At 40.9% G+C, this 21,331-nt stretch overlaps 1 protein-coding gene across 1 annotated transcript in view; it reads right to left on the minus strand.

The window, feature by feature from the left end:
* LOC147692317 (uncharacterized) overlaps nucleotides 1-10,212 on the minus strand; it is a 50,862-nt gene extending 40,650 nt beyond the window's left edge. Inside the window, exon 1 of the mRNA XM_086936774.1 lies at nucleotides 9,169-10,212. The gene's annotated coding sequence lies outside the window, so the exon portion shown is untranslated. The remainder of the gene's footprint in view (nucleotides 1-9,168) is intronic.
* Nucleotides 10,213-21,331: the final 11,119 nt, after the last annotated feature.

Genomic DNA, 21,331 nt, shown 5'->3' on the forward strand with positions numbered 1-21,331 from the left:
CACAAGTTTTTCTTTTTCAACTGGACAACCATCCTTCACTTCATAAGCTCGACCACTGGTGTCAACTGCAAACACAAAATCATTATCCTGAAAATAACTCTCCTCATTAAAAAATGCCTCACAACTTGAACTATGCATCCATTCTCCGGAAAAAACTTCACAAAAGTTACTACGATTTACTACTCTCTTCCATCTACTATTTGATTTGAAATCAGAAATTACCTTGCTTAGTTTCCTAATTCTATTGATTACCAAAATAAACAACTTTCGCTTAATTTCAAAAGCATGATCAATAATTTTCTCTACATTTTTCTTCTTCTTATAAAATGCCACTTTCTGTTGGCCTTTCTTAATATTTTTTAATAAATTACATATTATCCCGGTGCGGAACATTCGTTTTCGAATGTCCCTAAACTGTTGTTTCCTTCTACTATCATGCACAGAGTTATCTCTTGCTCTACCAGTAACATTTTTGATTGGTCTTTCCTTTCCATTTAAATTGCTTTTCTTTTTCTGGACTGAAACATTTTTTGGAGAAATACTTTTTTTACTACAAATATTTCTTAAGAATGATTTCGTGCTCTTACCCGGAGCTTTCTTGGTGATTTCACAAGTATTTTGGGGAGAGGACTGCTGCAATAATAGATGATCTTGCTGTCTTTGACGTTTTCTAGCCTTTCTAATTCGATTCTTAGTTGGCATTTTTCAAATTTTGTAATGATCTGCAGTTGAATCTGTGGAAAAATATAATAAAAAATGTTATTAACCACTATTACCAAACAGTAAATGAATAACAGTCATCAAAAACTTAACACCCTACTTATTATTTAATATATCAAATCTTTTGCACCAGCACTGCGCCACAAAAATTACACACAGTGGTACAAAACAGGCATACAACAATCATAAATCTCTCCCTAACATTTTAAATGATTGATTCAGGTTGACGATAAGGTGTGGCCTATCTAAAGGTTTGTTTGGGCCCAGATCTTTGGACTGGGGTGAATATGTGTCATTGATCCACATTCGGTCCATCACCTGTTTTGTTTGTTTGAGGTGAGGCCAACACATGGTTGCAGATGAGATTTTCACTTGTTGAAGAAAACAAAGGAGATAATACATGTGAAGGCCTACCAATGAAGTAAGTCATGTCCACTTCACTCTTGAACAAAGGGCAGACCTCTTTTGAATCTGTGGTCACACCTAAACTTCATCTGCACAATGTCATTCATAAACTTAGGAAACACTAGTGATGTAATTGAAAAATGTGAAGTTTCTTTTCCTCATTTCAGAATTACATCACCTGTGTTTCCTCATTGACTTAAAATGTCCTTAATGCATATGAAAGCGTTTTTTTTAGATTGCCCTTGCACCATTTGTGGGTCATTTTGAACATGGCTATGTTACTCCCATAATAAAAATCTAAATTTGCCAAGCACAGGTGGGAGCGTATTTACAAGAAACTTGCCCCATGAAGAACGCTTTCCATTTAAAAAGGGAAAAATAACATCATAGACACTCAAATGCCTTATAAATATGGCCCAAACAACCTATGAAGCTCTAGCAGTACATATCCAGAAATGTAATTGATTTCAAAAATCGTTTTTAAACACAACATATAAATCAATTGTATACCTACATTCAAGAGGAAATGACTAAAAATGTCCTTGAAACACATGAAAGCGTTTTTTTGAAAGCCCTGGAACCATTTTTGGGACATTTTTAACATGACTATGTAACTCCCATAATCAAAATCTAAATTTGCCAAGCACAGGTGGGAGCATATTTACAAGAAACTTGCCCCATGAAGAACGCTTTCCATTTAAAAAGGGAAAAATAACATCATAGACACTCAAATACTTTATAAATATGACCCAAACAACCTATGAAGCTCTAGCAGTACATATCCAGAAATGTAATTGATTTCAAAAAATCGTTTTTAAACACAGCAAATAAATCAATTGTATACCTACATTCAAGAGGAAATGACTAAAAATGTCCTTGAAACACATGAAAGCGTTTTTTTGAATGCCCTTGCACCATTTTTGGGACATTATTAACATGGCTATTTAACTCCCATAATCAAAATCTAAATTTGCCAACCACAGGTGGGAGCGTATTTACAAGAAACCTGCCCCATGAGGAACGCTTTCCATTTAAAAAGGGAAAAATAACATCATAGACATTCAAATGCCTTATAAATATGACCCAAAACAACCTATGAAGCTCTAGCAGTACATATCCAGAAATGTAATTGATTTCAAAAAATCGTTTTTAAACACAGCATATAAATCAATTGTATACCTACATTCAAGAGGAAATGACTGAAAATGTCCTTGAGACACATGAAAGCGTTTTATTGAATGCCCTTGCACCATTTTTGGGACATTATTAACATGGCTATGTAACTCCCATAATCAAAATCTAAATTTGCCAACCACAGGTGGGAGCGTATTTACAAGAAACTTGCCCCATGAGGAACGCTTTCCATTTAAAAAGGGAAAAATAACATCATAGACACTCAAATGCCTTATAAATATGACCCAAAACAACCTATGAAGCTCTAGCAGTACATATCCAGAAATGTAATTGATTTCAAAAAATCGTTTTTAAAAACAACATATCTGTTTCAGCTTACATGAGAGACCATGGAATGGGCTCCATGTACAACAATAACTTGTGTTACTGCATGCCAGAATGCTACACCGAATATGCAATTACAATTTCTCCAAAAAAACAAAATCTATTTGTATATCACTTGAGACAAAGCCACATTTTAAAAACACAGCTTTCTTCATCATTTTCTCCTTAAATCATACTATTCTCTATCTAAATTAAATAAATCTTTTCTCACCTTAGCAAATACTTTTTGAGTTTCAAAACAGTCTCAGAAATACTCCAAATTGTCTTCAGCAGAACAAAGAGGATGCACTCCAGAGGCTGCAGCTATTGAAAGCACAGAAATACAGATATTCATTGCACATATCTCTCATATTAGCCAATCATAACTCTTCCCTCACTTTTTTCAAATCAAAACCCTTCCCCCCTCTGCCCTCTCTGCCTTTTTTGCTTAGCAACCACCTCCTGAAAGACCTCTCATGTTTGCAAATTCACACAACAATGTTTCAATTGAACTCTGAACTCTCAGTGCACCTGCGTATCCAGTGCAATCTTTCATTAAATGTTTCTTCCTTGACCATTCAAATTACATCTTTCAAAGAACACAACCATGCACCCTAACTTTCTGTTTTCAGAAATGAAAATACACCAATCACTGCTAATGAATCATTAGGACTGGAAATCCACAGTTTTTTTTTCTTTACAAACTCCACTGTTTCAACTGCCCTTTCATTACCACACTTCATCTGACTGCAGCCCAACCTTCTCTCACCATGTTTAATGTCTGGATTGTTGGACATAGTTACATCTACTGGGCTCAAAGGTATGATGAGAACAGAAATTTACCTAACCTCAATTTACAAGATGTGGAAATTAAGTGGTTGGGCCAAAGAGGATTAAAATGTCACCAATTGATACCATTGGTGAAAACCTTTATGCATTTGCCAAAACCTGACCTGTTAATAGTGCACTGTGGAGGTAATGATTTGGGCACTTTGACTGGGGTAGGTCTGGAAATGCTTTTAAAGGACACCTTTGAGCAATTAATGGCACTTTTTCCTCAAACTGCCTTGGTATATTCCAATATATGCCAAAGACAGAAATGGAGGTGGTCCAACCAATTTTGTCCACAAATTGAGAAAGCGAGGAAGCATGTAAACAAATCTGTTTCAGCTTACATGAGAGACCATGGAATGGGCTCCTTGTACAACAATAACTTGCGTTACTACATGCAAGATATCTACAGAGGAGATGGAGTTCACTTCTCAGATGAGGGCAACAGAATTTTCATTTTGAATTTAAGACTGTGCATTGGTACCTACTTATAAGTACCAAAATGTACCATAAACCCAAAAGCTCTTCTCAGAGCTACCCTACATCTGATCACTCACAATTATTATTTTTCTCTAACTTTTTTCTGTAATTTTCAACAAACTACGCTCAAAGAGCGCTACCCGGTACGCGAACTGGAAGCTAACCGCGCAAAATTTTTTAAAAAAATGTCTTTTCCCCGCACATATGGTCCTCCTCAGCCACCCTCAGAAAACCTAGGGGGTCAAAATACTTGTACCGTGCCCCCTTCTACCCATTCTGAACATTATTTGCCCTCCATTTTATATCTTAATTCGACCGAAACACAAAATGGTGGACTCCCGTTACGCTCCTAGTTCGCGGACCGGACCGCTTCCCGGGAAGCGGTCCAAAAAAAAAGGTGGGAAAGTAATTTACAGAAAAACGACTGGAGACACTCTCACCAAATATAGATTAGCTCATACTACATAACAATCCCTTTCATTTTCACAAATTTGATTGAAATTCCATTTAGCTATTAAGCCTGTAGACCTGTCTAAATACCGTGAGGTAAATTACTTCACAAAACACATCTGAAGTGTTGGAATTGACAACCAATGAAAATGTTACTTTCATTTTCTACTTATATTACCTGACATTTGATTGGTTATATACCTGAATATATATAAAGGAAGAGAAGAAAACACAGCCATTTTGACTGCTACTTCTTGTTGTACATTACATTTGAATAGCTACTAAACACTTCAACTTGTTTGTGAAGGTAAGTTGTTATTTTTAAAACTGAAGTATATTGTGCACTATAACTTAATATGGTAGACTTTTTCTGATAGATATATACTATCCCTCTGTAGTAGTTATGGATTTAGATAGACTTCTCTGTTATAGTTGTGAATGGAGTTAGGCTTGTCTTGGATAAATCACATACACTTTTTTATAGTCCTATTTCCACTCTGATACTATACACTGCCAAACGATAAATTCTCTGATAAAAACTGCCTATCTAAAATTAATCCCAACAGTGCCCTATCTCTACTAATATATGTATATTTAATCCAAATGTCAGGCAAAATGGAAGGCGAGCAGCAAGTTCAATTTAAAATTGTACTGGAAGAGAGCAGCCAAGGAAAAATTGATGAATTTATGGATCAAAGTAGAGACCAGGAACTACTACAATGTGTTGAAGCAGTGGATAACCTGCTTAAAAATGAGGACATGTTACACCCTCATATAATACAAAATATATTCAATGACAAATTTGAAATTACTGACAATGAAATGTTAGAAAGTTTAATGAATTATGAAACACAATCAAAATAAAAAAAAATACTTTAAAAATAAAGAAAACAAAAAAAATCAACAAAAACAACAAACAATTAACATACAGTATTAGAAAAGTCTATAATTCTTTTATCCTTATAAAACGCTGCCCAGAACGCTTTCCGGTTCGCGTACTAGGCGCTCACCACGCAAAAAAAAAAATTTTTTTTTTTGCCCTGCTGGGACCTTTTAAAACCTCCACATAAAACCTAGGGGGTCAACGAGGATCTACTATGCCCCCTTATGGTAATTTCCCCCTTTGTTTTGGCCTCCTCTTGTCTCTCGATCCTACCGACAGACAAGATGGCGGCCGCTCCGGACTGTTTAGAATGTTGACAGACACCAGAGAGCCAATCAGCTGCGCATCGCAAAGTTCCGTTACGCGAAAAGTACGCGAACCGGAGCGCAGCCCGGAGCGCTGTTACAGATATATATCTTATTTTGAACGTTAATTTCTCAAAATCCACTGGAGCACATATATTGAGACCTAGCAAAGGCACATCGGGCTAACAGTCCCTACAATTTTGCCAAGTTTCGTGCAAATCCATTCAGCCGTTCGGGCTAAAAGTGAAGCCAACCGCCCTATGGAAATTAACATGGGAAAAACGCGTTTTGGGACCCCCCTTTTTTCTCGGCCCCTCCTTGCCGAACACCCCCCAAATTTTCAGGGGCTGCTCAGAAACAAAATGTGCCATTTTCCTGAAAATTTCAGCCGATTCCGTCCACAAACGCAAAAGTTATTAGACATAGAATTTTCAGAAATCCCATAGGGAAAAAATCCTAACTATATATACCTACTGGCGACCGCCAGTAGGTAATACATATATATATATATATATATATATATATATATATATATATATATATATATATATATATATATATATATATATATATATATATATATATATATATATATATATATATATATATATATATATATATATACGGCTCCAGTCGCCGAGTCACAACCACCGCAGCATGAAATCGAAGAGTGCGTCGTCGTCAAGGACTGACTCGACCAAGTCCTTATGTATGAAGCAATCCTCTACCCACAGGCACAGGAAGACGACGCCATGTTCTGCTTTTGTCAAAAAAGTTTTATTTCACAAGTCGGCTGCTGGGACGCGTTTCGCCTGTTCACCAGGCTTGTTCACCACAGTGCGAGTAAAGTTTGCATTACTTAAATGTTAAAAATGCTAAATATATAATAATCATAGAATCTATAGCGTCACAATTCTTATGTATTTCATGATTTGTACTTAATAGAATTTATATATTGCAAACTGGTATTCATGCGCACTTGCGCTCAATCCTTTGACGCCGGTTGATATTCGAATGCACTAGTCACTTTATCAAATGCTTTGAATGAAATTGCATTTTAAAACCGACTGTGTAAATATTTGCAAAAAATACATGAGTGTTTAAAACATGTTACCGCTTGTAAAATACTCGACCCGTAAAAACTACGAGTCTGTTTTCAGTGGCAATTGAATTGTAGTTTCATTCACGTAATTGTACGTAAGTGGGCTTTAAGTAATGCAAACTTTACTCGCACTGTGGTGAACAAGCCTGGTGAACTGGCGAAACGCGTCCCAGCAGCCGACTTGTGAAATAAAACTTTTTTGACAAAAGCAGAACATGGCGTCGTCTTCCTGTGCCTGTGGGTAGAGGATTGCTTCATATATATATATATATATATATATATATATACATATATACATAATTTGCGATTCCTCTGCCTCTGATTGACGGTGGGCTCCGGTGAGGTAGCGAACCTCCCAATATTGCACCAACTCCTTCGTGGACTTCTTCGTGAAAAGAACGAAAGAACCGAGCCCAAACTCCGTTTTGCATGTGAAAGGGTTTATTCAATCATAAATCGGCAATCCTGCCCGACGCGTTTCGGAGCCCAGCTCCTTGATCACGGTTCATTATTTCCTTGTTTCAATAAAGTATATATGAAAAAAACATAAGTGTGGACATCACAGAAAATCAACATAAACATAGGACTACCGCACCACATCAATAGGTAAGGAAACATAGGCGCCGTTTTGTAGAATTTCATTACTCATAGAAATGCAATGTTTGTTCCTTTCTGATGGTTGGTACTACGTTATTGCAACTCATTATTTGAACATAATTCAGAAATTTTTTACAACAAATGTAAAAATTCATAATATTTACACCTGAGACTCAATATTAACCCCTTCCGTGCTTCGAACGTCCAACGGTCGTCGCGCGCGCTACCTCGCTGGTGCTGCTCACGACCGTTGGACGTCCGAATCCCGTTAGCGCGATTGAACGTCCGCACTGGGGCGGAATGTTCGACGCGCTAAAGGGGTTAAGAAAAATTCCATTATTTTCCAATTAGTCAACTGATGGTCCAGTACTATTGCACATTATAAACGCAATTATTCTGTCAATTCTGCCCCAGTGGGCGTAATTCATTAACCATTCGTGCACTTCAACTGAATATTAATATTCTGTACAATTCTGCCCCAGTGGGTTGTTGTATCTGGCGATACTGGCTTCCTTAGTAATTTCCATTTTACAGATGCTGGTGTCTCCGTCTCCTATGATAAAATATACATATACGTGTAATCTGTTCATCGTTTTCTTAAAAGTTTTATACCAAACAAAACAAATAAAATCACTTCAGGCTACTTTTGATAATTCAACAGTGTAACAAGTTATCCTAAATGGACCGCAAGTTCCTTGTCCTTATTCAATCCTACAGGATACAATGTTTCGTACTTAATGATCATTTTAGATTCCCTACGTCTAAGTTCTTTAAAGCGATTCAATCCTCTTTCATCCTTTACAATTCGATCTAATGCATAAAATTTGAGGAGATCTACATTTTTGTTGTGTTTCTCTTTGAAGTGCCGAGCTATCGGGTATTGCTTGTCCTCATTAACGATAGCCCGTCTATGCTATAGGACCCGTTTCTTAACTTCGTGTATGGTGCTGCCTATATAAATTTTTGGGCAGGGGCAGATCAGGGCGTACACACAATAGTCAGATTTATAAGATAAGTGTTTATCTATCACAAATGGTTTTTGGTGTGTGGACAACTCAATTTGTTTCACATTGTTACTATACTTGCAGGCTTTACAAGCCCTACACGTATAGAACCCTTTCACTGATGTTTTCTCTTTCTTGTCCCACATCTCACTGCTACACAACAGATCACCTAGAGCTGTGCATTTTCGATAGGTAATCTTCGGATTATCGCCTATCCATTTTGTTAGGGTATTATCTGTTTTTAGCACACTCCAGAACTTTTTTAAACAACGCCACACTTCCCATGCTTGGCTGCTGAACGTTGTAATAAAGCGTAATGGCGCGTTCATTTCAGCATCCTCACTTTTATCTAGCAGTTCTTTTCTATCTACCAGTTGGATTTTATTGCATGCCTGTTTTACAATCTTCTCTGGCTACCCTCTTCTCCTGAAACGTGTGGACATAACCTCCATCTCTTCTAGGAAACCAGCTTCTGTGCTACAGTTACGTTTTGCACGTAACAGTTCCCCATAGGGAATACTGTTCACTAAATTCCTAGGGTGGCAACTATTGGAGTGAAGCAAGCTATTTCCTGATGTTTCCTTTCTGAATAGCATGCTTTCCAATTTCTTTTCATTTTTTGAAATCTCCACTGGGGCAGAATTGACAGAATAATTGCGTTTATAATGTGCAATAGTACTGGACCATCAGTTGACTAATTGGAGAAGAATGGAATTTTCATTAATATTGAGTCTCAGGTGTAAATATTATGAATTTTTACATTTGTTGTATTATTTGTCTGAATTATGTTCAAATAATGAGTTGCAATAACGTAGTACCAAATATTAAAAAGGAACAAACATTGCATTTCTATGAGTAATGAAATACTACAATATGGCGCCTATGTTTCCTTACCTATTGATGTGGTGCGGTAGTCCTATGTTTATGTTGATTTTCTGTGATGTCCACACTTATGTTTTTTTCATATATACTTTATTGAAACAAGGAAATAATAACCCGTGATCAAGGAGCTGGGCTCCGAAACGCGTTGGGCAGGATTGCCGATTTATGATTGAATAAACCCTTTCACTTGCAAAACGGAGTTTGGGCTCGGTTCTTTCGTTCTTTTCACGAAGAAGTCCACGAAGGAGTTGGTGCAATATTTATACACATATATATATATATCCATACACCTTCCTCCGTGAGAAGAAAGACGAGGCCACAACAGGGGAACCATGTAGAGTCCGCTTTATTCAGAAAACACCTGTTCCGGCAGGTGCACTTCGGCGTGAGTATGCCTTCTTCAGCGCCTGGGGTGTGTGTGAGGGAGCGGGTGCTGATGAGCAGGTAAAATGCCCCGCCTACCCCTCAAGCTCAAAGTTCACTCCGCCCCTCCCAGGTGAAATCCTTCAGCGTGTGCCTCCTGATAGGCACCTAGTTCACAGCGCCTACAGGTCCCAAAATGCAGTGGGTTTGTTGAATAGGCATTGCGGGGGTGGAGGAAACTGAGGGCGTTGTTATTTCTGAGTCCCCAAAGTCAGAGTGTCCCCAAATGTCCGCTTACTCCTTAGGTCCCCAACCGCAGCAACCTACAAGCCATGGGGCCCTTTACAGCGGGGGCAAGAGAGGGATTCTCCTCACCGACGAGCAGCCGGATGGCTGCCACACCGCTCCGTATCTTCCCGGACCTGTAGATGGACCCCATTTAATCCAGTTCCCTGGAAGCAACAAAAGTTCCGCAGGGCAGAGGCCAGTGAAACTGAGGCCAACTTGATGCCACGAGGACCTCGTGAGCGCAGCACTGGTGATCGCGCTAATATATCCATACACCTTCCTCCGTGAGAAGAAAGACGAGGCCACAACAGGGGAACCATGTGGAGTCAGCTTTATTCAGAAAACACCCGTTCCGGTGGATGCATTTCGGCGTGAGTATGCCTTCTTCAGTGCCTGGGGTGTGTGAGAGGGAGCGGGCGCTGATGAGCAGGTAAAATACCCCGCCCACCCCTCAAGCTCAAAGTTCACTCCGCCCCTCCCAGGTGAAATCCTTCAGCGTGTGCCTTCTGATAGGTGCCTAGTTCACAGCGCCTACAGGTCCCAAAATGCAGTGGGTTTGTTGAATAGGCATTGCGGGGGTGGAGGAAACTGAGGGCGTATACACACACACATAAATATATATGAGGATAAGGACCTAATTTTTGGGAATATTCACAGTATTGTTTGTTGTAATATACATGCACAAATTTATATTGGTAGAAGCTATGCAGAGCGTAGGAACAAATGACGCAAAGAACGCTTGTCCACTTGGAGACGACAGGTTGAGCGCAAATGTGATGGCATGTGAATATAGCAAGTACATCATAGATATATGGTATAGATATCAATATGCATTAGTACATAATTTGAATGATGAATGTCGATTGTCATACCTAGGCACATGTTACAGCTCAAGCATATACGTGCACCAATATGGGATTAACACGGAAGCAACAGAGGTTTCCTCCAGCGGTTACGCTCACAGCCATGCCCGAAACTACACCAGGCGATCATGCAATTAAGCCACCAGAGCACAGTCACCACTTTATTACCTCCCTGACACAGCGTAAAACAGACGAACTATGAACCAATTAAGCGCGCGCGTACCTGCACTCACTTTTGGTAACGGTTTCACCTAGCGCAGTCACCACAGTATCGCTTCCCTGACACAGCGCAAAACATATTAACTATGTACTAGTTAAGCGCACACTCACCAGCACCTACCTGTTGGTGAAGATAGGAACGCACGATCAATCGACATCAGCACTGGGGTAACGCGCGGAGAGAATGGGAGGAAATCACTAGGTTGAGGTTGCCGGGTGGTTTCTATAGTAACATGCAAATGTGAAAGGGAGGGTGACGTAACCCAGGAATGTGCAAGTAATAGTACCTCTTCTATGTCAGTCTGGCTTGAACTTCACCTGATGTAACCATGGGGACCAGGCTTTGAAATGTAAAACAAGCTAAAATGTGCCACAAAACAAGAGTGAAACACGCATGATGTAATGCAATGACAGAGGGGTATAAAAGCAACCACAGTTTGTATAGATGTTGTGAACAAGGCGGGTGCTTACCGCCGAAACGCGTCAAGCAGCCTAATAAGTGAATAAAACTTATTTGGGATTATCAATTTCACGGAGTCAGTGCCTTACTTGCATGCAGAAGTTTGGAGTGTTCCCGATATATATATATATATATATATATATATATATATATATATATATATATATATATATATATATATATATATATATATATATATATATATATATATATATATATATATAAATATTGCAGACCAAATGCAATGCTCATAACCTCACCTTTGATGTGACAGATGTAATTACAGATATTGTAAATAATGTTACAGTTTAGATTATATACTGCATTACCCTTAGCACTATGAACCAGTTGACTATAAAATGAATGATGCATTATTTATTAGTTTGAGTCTGAGTTGTTATTTAATTGCCGTGGTTTTTGGCGGTTTATCTCTTAGACAGTGGAGAAAACGCCAATCTAAACCTTTCTTACCCACTTGGGTTCACAGCCCTATAGTAGTGACCTATCTTGCATCACTCATTACCTGCCTTGTTAGCATTCTTGCCAACATTCTCCGACCAAGACATAATTTATAGCACTATACAAACATGTTTCCCACTTGGGTACGTGCTCCTCGGGTACAACATCCTTCTCAACCAGCACTTACTCTTGGGGTAGCGTGCTACCAGTTCAATACTATGCTTCAGTACACCACAATGGGACATTACGTGCTAGCTCAATGAAATTACAATACAATATTGTATAAAAAAACTGTTCCATATCATGAAACGGGAATTTGATTTGTTAGTTGCTGAGTGTAATTAGAATGTAAGGCCTTGTCTTTTACTTTGCATTTTAGTTCTTCTATTTCTGCATTTCCAAAGCAAAAAAGCAAGACTAGAAACATTAGTGCACAGGAAGAAAAGTTGGTTGAACTTTCTGTCTGTGATGCATCAGAGGTATTGTGCCAATTCAATGCTTCTACTATAATGAGTCTCTAATTCAACGGATTCAAAACAACACATTTACTACTACAATGAGGTAAGTTACAATGCATCACTTTTCTATTGCTTAGATAATAAGGGTTTAATGTACTTAGGGATGGATGATGAATCGGAGTTGGGTTTTTGGTATTCAGGAAGCTAGTAGTTAGGGTTTTTTAGAGTTCAGGGATGGGTAGTTGTAAGGGGTTTTTAGGGTTGAGGGAAAGGTAGCATTTATATAGCACTTACTAACCCCGACGAAGGGTTGAAGCGCTGTACCGGAACCCAGTGTTTCATTGGTTAGTCCAGTGTTATGGTAATTGTTGGTTATGCAGTATGTTGGGAGCGTGACATTTATTCATAGGTGGATGGCACAGGGCAAATGAGGGTTAGTCAATGAGCATAGAAGCAGACCCATACCCAATTGCCTTTAAGAATCAAAACCCAACATGCCATAAGAATACCAACCCTCTCTTTTAACAGAAGACAATATAGGGATTCGGTTCACTCTTCCTCCTTAACCAATATAAAGTCTATCACCCCCGGTTTAACACACTGACCATCTAACTAAAATCTTTTTGATTATTCCTCACTTTAACAAAGGAAATTGAACACATGACTCTTCCATGACCATCCCCACCCATCCCATTGGCTCACTTTTCTGTTTACCTTGCTGAACTTGCAGTTAACAGTGCAAGGAAGGGGAAACAAGAAGGGCAAAAGGTCATGCACTTAAAAATATCTATTGCTCGCTCCACCAACCACCAGCAGTCATTCAGATTCGCCCTTGATGCTTGCGAAACACACAGCGATTGTTAACTACTGGCACGATGCTTAAGAGGAAGTCAGTGACGTAGGTGAAGAGGACTAAGGTGAATGAACGCCCCTCGAGTGCACATTGTTGATACATTAGTGTTATTTTTAGTTCGGAGGTGAAGCTGTGCTAAAGGAATCATCAACAGGGACAGTGAAGTATGATAGGAATTCGGCAGGTTTAGTGCGGAGGCACCAGTTACCAAGTAAGATACTAGGAAGCCAACATTTGTGTTTTCTAATCTTCAGTCTGAAACCTAATAGAGCCAAGGGCGTAGCTTGGTCAGTAAAATTGGGGGTCGGGTGGGGGGAGCTTCAGATTTCCCAAGCCAGCTGGCATATAGTGGTAACATTACATCATCTGAGAAGCAGGACATGAGGGGGGCTTAAGGGGCAGTGGAAAAGGAGAGCAGTGCTGGTTGTTAGCAGTACTTAAACTAAAATATTTCATAAAATAAACGTTATTTTAAGAACTGAATGTGTGTGTGGAGGTGTACGTGTGTATTTTAGTCTATGTGTGTATTAGACCTGCCATCTTTTCGAATGGTTTCCCCTGTCTGTTTGCTTCTGAACTCCTGTTTATGACTGTGTGCTGCATTTAATTTTTGTTGGTGTTAGGATTCGGGACATTTTACTACTACTGACCAGCAATAAAGTACCAGTGCTTCCTGCCTAAAATGTAATGATTATTGGTTTCTCCATAATCAGCATATTTGATTTACTAGTAAGTCCCTAGTACAGTGCCTGTGTTTGTCCAGGTCCTGTAAATTAAATGCTACTAGTGAGCCTGCAGCACTGATAGTACCATTCACATGAGTAGCCTTGCGAACATGTCTCAGACCTGTCACCGCAGTGTCTGTGTTCAGTTTTAAACTGCTATTTCGACCTGGCAAGTGCACTCCCTTGCCAGGCCAAAACCTTCCCTTTTTTCCACACGTAGGGAACCCCTACGGCAGGCCCAAAGGTGCCCATGGGCAGGATGCAGTGTATTTAAAAGGTAGAACATGTACTGCTGTGATTTACATTCCCTTGTAGTAAAATACTGCTAATGTCGCTTTTTTTCTACAGTAAGGCCTATCTCTTCCATAGGTTAGCATTGGAGCTTCGTTGTAACATCTTACAAGTCTATCTGCCTATTGGGAGCTGATATAAAATTGGTGTTTGGTGTCTCTGGACTCTCAATTTAAAAATACATACTTTAGGAAAGTTGTTTTTTGAATTGCAGCTCTGAAAATGCCACTTTTTAGAAAGTTGGCATTTTCTTATTTTAACCGTTCTTTGCCTGTGTGCCGCATACACATCTGGGTTAGGATGACAGTTTGGCTGTTTGTGCATTCACTCTAGACAGTCACACAAAGTGAGCTGAAGTGTGCCCTACATATCCCGATGGCCCATCACCAGGCCTTCCTGAGCTAGAGAGGTGGGAGGAGTTGACACTGACACCTGTATGGAGCTTTGCCTGTTTTCACACACAGAAGCCCCCACCCCCAGAAGTGTGTCTGGATCTAGAGCAGGGAATAGTAGGGTCTTGTGCACTACAAATACTGCCCTTTGAACTTTGTCTACTTCAAAGGCCGAAATGAGTATAAGTACTAGACCTGTGGCACCATATCCTCAGAACACTTCTGGGTTGAGGACATTATGCCAGGGTGAAGAGCTGGATGCAGTCCAGACCACTGTGCTGATTGCTTTGCTGTTTAGGCCTGCTGCTTGCTGCTACTGTCCTGGTAGTGAAAGGACTAGACTTTGCTTTCTACATCCTGCTTCCAAGGTTCTTGAAGGGCTTGAATGGAGCTTACCTCTGGTTAAGATGCCTCAGGGCCAATAAAGACTTCATCTGTTCTTGCTAACAGCACTTGGGATCTCCTGCTGAGGGTCTTGTCTTGCCAAGTGGTGCCAATTCCAGTTCTTGGGCCCTTGGTGTCAAGTGGTTTGTGCTGCAACTCAAGAAAGGCAACCCAGATGCCTTCATTAACGCCATTGCCTGCACCAGAGCTGAGGGCACCGTTCATGAAGAGCATGACACACTGCCCCAAATTACACTGCAGCCAACTTGTCGACTCCAACTTCGTCATTAAGGCTGCCACCTGCACCAGAGCCAAGGGCACCCTCTTAAAGAGCATGATGTACCGTCCGACTTACACCGTAGACCCTACTTCATGAAGGACAGCATTTTATCATCGATGCTGCGCCACTGCCTGCACCTAAGCCGAGGGCACCTCTCGTGAACAGCTCGATGCACCACTCTGATTTACACCGCAGTTCCAGTCCAGCCAATGCCATCGCTTCTGCATCAACCCCACTACACAGTAAAGAACCGAGGTACTGCACTGCCACCGCCACATCACCTCACTTGCATCAATAAGGAATCAATGCATCACTTCTCTTGCCCAGTAGTAGGGAACCAACGCCTCATCACCCCTGCAACGGTAAGGAACCGACACCTCATCGGCTACAGAGACACCTCACCTCCCCTGTGTTTTGCATCGTCTTTATTTCTCACGAGACTTTCAAGGGACTGTAATGGGGTCTGCCTGACTGTAGAACCGGGCCGCCCTCCATCAGGATTGGATTGTCCCTGTGGAGGCGCTGACTGTGACTAGAGAGTCCCAGTAGGGGCTATTTTTAATTTCTAAAAGCTATACTTGATTTAATCTTTCAAAAATGATAACTTGATTTGTGTATGTTGAATTGTTGTTTTGGTCTTGTTTTATCCAGATACATATTGGCTATTTCTCTAAACTGGTGTGGAGTACTTTTGTAGCATTTTCACTGTTTGTGTGTGTGTGTATGCAAATACTTTACACATTGCCTTTGGGATAAGTCTGACTTCTCATGTCAAGCTACCATGAGGGTGAGCACAGGTTATATTTGGTGTGTAATTTGCGTGCCCTGATTAAAGTGGTTGGGTGCTGCTTGGCTTAGGTGCATAACCTAGACAACCAAAAACCCAATTTCTAACAGTGTGCATGTACATCCTAGGTTGCAAAAGAATTAAGGTAGGCTTACATTATCTAAAACCCATATCCTTTATAATTAGTAATAGGAACCTTCTGAAGAGAGGTCTATAAAACGTACAGAAAAAAATAAACTGGAGCAAACTCTGGTATGAACTTTCGGCACAGGGGGATGTACAAATTGCCAACAAATACAAGCCATCTTGAACCTGGAAAGGAGCTATCACTCATAACAATTAGTAATGATGCCTAGGCACGGTTCCAGTCCACTAAAAGTTTGTATTTCTTCATAATCCCTGTTGGTGGTCTTACTGAGCTCCCATGCAATTCTCTCCATACCCTGCACAACCATGAAGGTCTGTTTTACCCATACTTTATCAGTGGTCGATATTCACTGGTCATTGTGGAATACAAATGACCCACCCAGACTAGCCAGTCCTGCCCTGATGTAAAAGATCCAGAGAATCTTCACACCTGATAAACAAAAAAGATAATCCTGTATTATGTCCTTGCTCAGTGTAGCTTTCTGGTCAGCCCACACTGAACACCACCCGAACAAGGGAGCTAGCCTGATTTGAGTCTCCACACAGGGTACACCCAATTTCTCATCTACAGCGTGATTTGAGGTACTGGGAGGCCCAGGATGCACTTTTCTTCAGCCTGGAGAGTACGCATATCCTTAAACCCCCAGATGCCAGATCCGTAACACTGCACAGGCAATATGTTTGGTTACATATATTCCATAAGTGAGCTTATCATTTTGCTGCCTATGTTCGTTACCAGGTTGAACAGAAAGTCAAAGAATTGAGCAAAGTGATATTTCCTGTTCACCAAGCAAGTGTCCCATGTACCAGCCGCATCAAAGATTACTCCCAGATATGGGAACTGGTAGGTCCTTCCTAACTGATGAATCTTGGTTGTAAAGCCAGAGTTTTGAAATGTTTGCATCCACATCCTGTAAAAAAGATTTTGGAAAGATTGGCCTCCAAATTCAGTTCATCGATAAAATGAGAACGGCATTGATCACTTTTTCCAGGCCTTTGGGGTTCTGGCTATCAGGACCGAGTTGTTGGCATAGAGTACTAGCAGGGACATGCTTGCACTCCTATATCTCATTCGGCCAGATATTGACTCATACATGCATTTACTTAGTTGCCCATCTAGAATACCAAACACACTAGTTCACCTATCAATGAAGCAACACTTTCAGTTATCAGCTAGTCTTACTGGCTTTAGGGCTAGTTTGTGAGGGGTATAAGTGAGCTTCAAGCTATCTTTGGGAATGATACAGTGGTGTGAAAGGAGTGCAACAGTGATACTGGTAGTGTATCACAGCTACTGTGATGAGTGTAGGAGGGTAGACTGCTAGGATGTGTGGGTGTAGGAATACTTCCAGTAGTGTGTAACTGTTACTTTGTGATGGGTGTGAGTGTGTGTCTGGTAGTATGTGAATGCTCATATGTGAGAGTGTTGTCTGTAATAAGGGTGTTTTTCCATTCCACCACAATGCCTTTAATAATTCCCCATTTATTTTCATTAATGCCATGACTGATGACATGCTGTGCATCAAATTAACAAAGTGTGAGCCCTACTCTTGAAACATCACTTTAGCAGTTGTTTCTAAGTGTGGTAGGGCATTAATAATGTGCTTACTTTTTGAGAACCCTTGCTTAGTTACCGTTGGCAGTGTCCTCACCTACATACCCCCATACAAAAGACTGACCCAGTCAGGTGCACACTCTGTTGCATTTACAGCCTTCATCAAATACTAACAACACCAGTACAGAGTCTTGTTTTTTCCTACATGATCCCTTGACACTCACAGACAATCATCTTCAGTCCTGGAACTCTTCCATCAACCTCACATTAAGAACTTCACTCGTTTCTAGCTCCATCATATCTGGTTGACTTTGGGCCCAGCCCACTGTCGGCAAAGCAAATCTGGATTACCTGCATGAACACTGTACTTTATGTGCAGGGAGCATGTGGAGTACAGTTAGCTTCACAGGTGTGGCTGGTTTGGCAACAAACAAGATCACTATAATGTTCTTGTGCTGAAGAGCAGGTATTCGTGCATGCACCCAAGAGTGCCATACTTGTGCCCTAGATAAGACAGAATATTACAGCATAGCCTCACATCTATTACTGTGCTCTCCCACTGGGCCACTGGAAAGGAGTGACAATGGGTATGCAGGGCGCCCTGCAGTGATCAAAACAGCATATAGCATGATTCCTGTTGGAGAAGAGGCAGCGAGCGCAACTTACATTTGGGGTTACTGCTACATTCACAACTCACCAGGCTACTCAATACGATGCAGCCATTATCTTAGGTGTAAGAAATCAACAGATCATCCTGCTGCTATGTACTAGATCAGCTGGTGTTGGTGTACTTTGCTAGTGTTGTATTTACAATAGGGCCAGACACTTCAACTATTGAAGCTTCTAGTACTACAACAGGGTGTGCTGAAGAGATAGAATGTAGCAGGATTGATTTGTTCTTTGGCAGTGAGCTGTAACAATGCACCTCTATCATAATTCATGTGGGAATGTAGGAACCGATCAGGGAGTCTCAGAGCTATTGGAGAGTACTGGGCTGTTTTACCTCTGGTGTCATAGTGCAGTCTTACTATTGGACCCAAACAGGGGCCGTATTACATAAGGTGCACTTTGGTATATAGAAGGGGGCGCAGACGCTTGTGCGTCCCCTTCTGATAGCGCTGGTGCACTTAAAGCGCCAGCGCTATCAACAGAGGGTGTTCCCTCATTTGCATAGGTGCATGCCCTATGCAAATGAGGGAATTCCTTTGACTCTGCGCCCGCCCCATAATAAAGACGCGGGCGCAGAATCAAAGAAGCCCTCAGAAGACGCACTAACAGTGCAGCATTTAAAAGGTGGCACACTGTCAGTGCGCCCCTGAGAGCAGCCCTCTGCAGGGGTTAAAGGGGGCCCCATGGACCCCCCCAGACATACAGGGAGACAGGCAGCCAGGAGAAGGACAGCCAGGGCACCGTGGAGAACGCCAGATCCAGGTAAGCTGGCATAAAGCAGGTAGCAGTCTGGGGTTTAGGAACCCTCCAGGTCTACTGCCTGCATGGCTGCATACATAGGGTGGAGTGGAGCGGAATTCCACAGACTTGCCTAAAACCTCAGTGGAATTCCGCGTATAATAATAATATATATCAGCAAATAACAGGCATGGTGTCTTTGTATCTTTAATTTTTGGCGAATCGTAATTACAAAGATATGGGAGACACTAATTGATTTGGGAGCCACTCCGTGATGTATAGGAGAAAGAGTGTTGGAGCCAATACTCGCCCTTGGCACACTCCTCTCTGAACTGGTTTCGCGTCTGTCAGTTCGCCCGCGGGTCCCCACCAAACCCTGGCAAAATTGCCTGTATACAATGCCTGAATTAGGGTCAATAGGTATATTGGTACCCCTATCCTACTCAATGTTTCGCATAATTTTGGTCTTAGAACCAGATCAAAAGCGGATCAAAGATCCACTAAGGCCACAAATAACCCCCCACTTTTCCAGATCTACACTCCTTTACTTTATGGCTAAAAAGCATATAATTTGATATATTGTGCTAACTTTATGCTTAAAACCTGCCTGTAGGTGAGAAAGTGCCTTAGCTTGCTCAATCCAATCCCATAGCTTATTAAGTATCTGGAAACAGAAGATTTTCTGTATATTATCAATTAAGCTTATGGGTCTGTAGTTACCCGGGGAAGCCTAATCCCCCTTTTTGTGAATCAGCACTATGATGGCTCCTTTCCAAGATTTGGGGACCTGGCCCCCCGCTATCAAGGCATTTGACACTGAATCTATATATGGGGCCCAAATCTGCGGTTCACTTCTATATAGATCAACCAGTATGTTGTCACGTCCTGGCACTTCACCAGGCTTCTGCACCAATATAGGTAGAAGCTAGATTGCTTTCTTCAAGCGTGAATTCTTCACAAAAGTACTGTACTCCATGGCCTGATTTTACACTAGCCCTCATTAAGGGCATCTTACACACTCCTGCACGTCTTACGAAGGGTCTGAAGAAATATCACCAATTCACTCCGATCTTGATAGAACACCACTGTCTCCTCTTGCCAGTTCACACCATCTTCAATAAACCAGCTGCATCATTTGAAAATCCAATATACCCAGCACTTTGCCTACCTGGATAACAAGCTCACCATCTCTGCCCGCTCTCAGCACCCCTACAACCAGTATAGCATCAAACTGGAGGCAAAGAAGGGTAGAAAAGTGAAAAATAAAAAGGAGCTGTCTTTCTGCATCTATACACCCCGAATTTGGAACATCTCAGGATCCATCAGTACTATCCCAACCCTGCTTCAATTTAGAAAAGAACTGAAGATTTACATCTTTAAAAAACAACTCATCATGATAAAGTAATAGTCCACTTCTTTCCCTAGAGCCGCCCAGCTACCTCATCAATCATTTGTTGACTTTATCTTTACCCTTTAACTTGTACAGTATTCCCCAACTTTTGGCCATGTTTGCAGTATACAGATATCACATAGAAACGTACATACATTACTATCCAATGCCCTCTGCCATGTATAGGTACAAATATTGAGAGCCATCAATGTCAGCGGACTAAAGCTGATTCCAGCTGCTGCCACACCTTGAATAATGTAACTAAGAAGGTCTGTATCTTTGCACCATCCAGTCGTTGTTGCATTTTTCCCAGCAGCACTTGATATGGTTTTATCAAAAGATGCTGTAGCTTCAAAACCGCTGGCCGTGGTTGAATTGTTCTACATTGTGGAAGAAGATGAGGGCTCTGACAGAACTAGGTATATGGTTTCTTGAAGGTGAAAAACCAATAGAGTTTACAACTGCTGTTTCCAGATGCGGAAGTGACATGACAACTAGCGAGCCAGCAAGCCGATGAGCTACCTGAGTGGCCTGCTTCAGGCTGCCCAAAGCCACAAGCCCAAGCCACAAAACTGAGTGGCAGAGCTCCATTCTATTGAATTTGAATATTTTTATTTGGCATACTTAATCATAAAAAATAGCACTCTAGAAACAATTAAAACATGATTTATCCCAAAGGTTTTACCATAAAACAGTATACTTTACAATAAAAACCTTCTAACATAGACAGTAAAAGACCCACATATAAGATCTCTTAGTTCTTCACCAAGGCAGCACGGAATTGCTTATACATTAACTATATATTTGTAAAATCTCGTATAGTCCCCCGATTATAGGTGCAATTCAATTTTCAC

The sequence above is a fragment of the Lissotriton vulgaris genome, chromosome 9, assembly GCF_964263255.1.
Source record: "Lissotriton vulgaris chromosome 9, aLisVul1.2, whole genome shotgun sequence".
In the NCBI taxonomy this organism is placed as follows: domain Eukaryota; kingdom Metazoa; phylum Chordata; class Amphibia; order Caudata; family Salamandridae; genus Lissotriton; species Lissotriton vulgaris.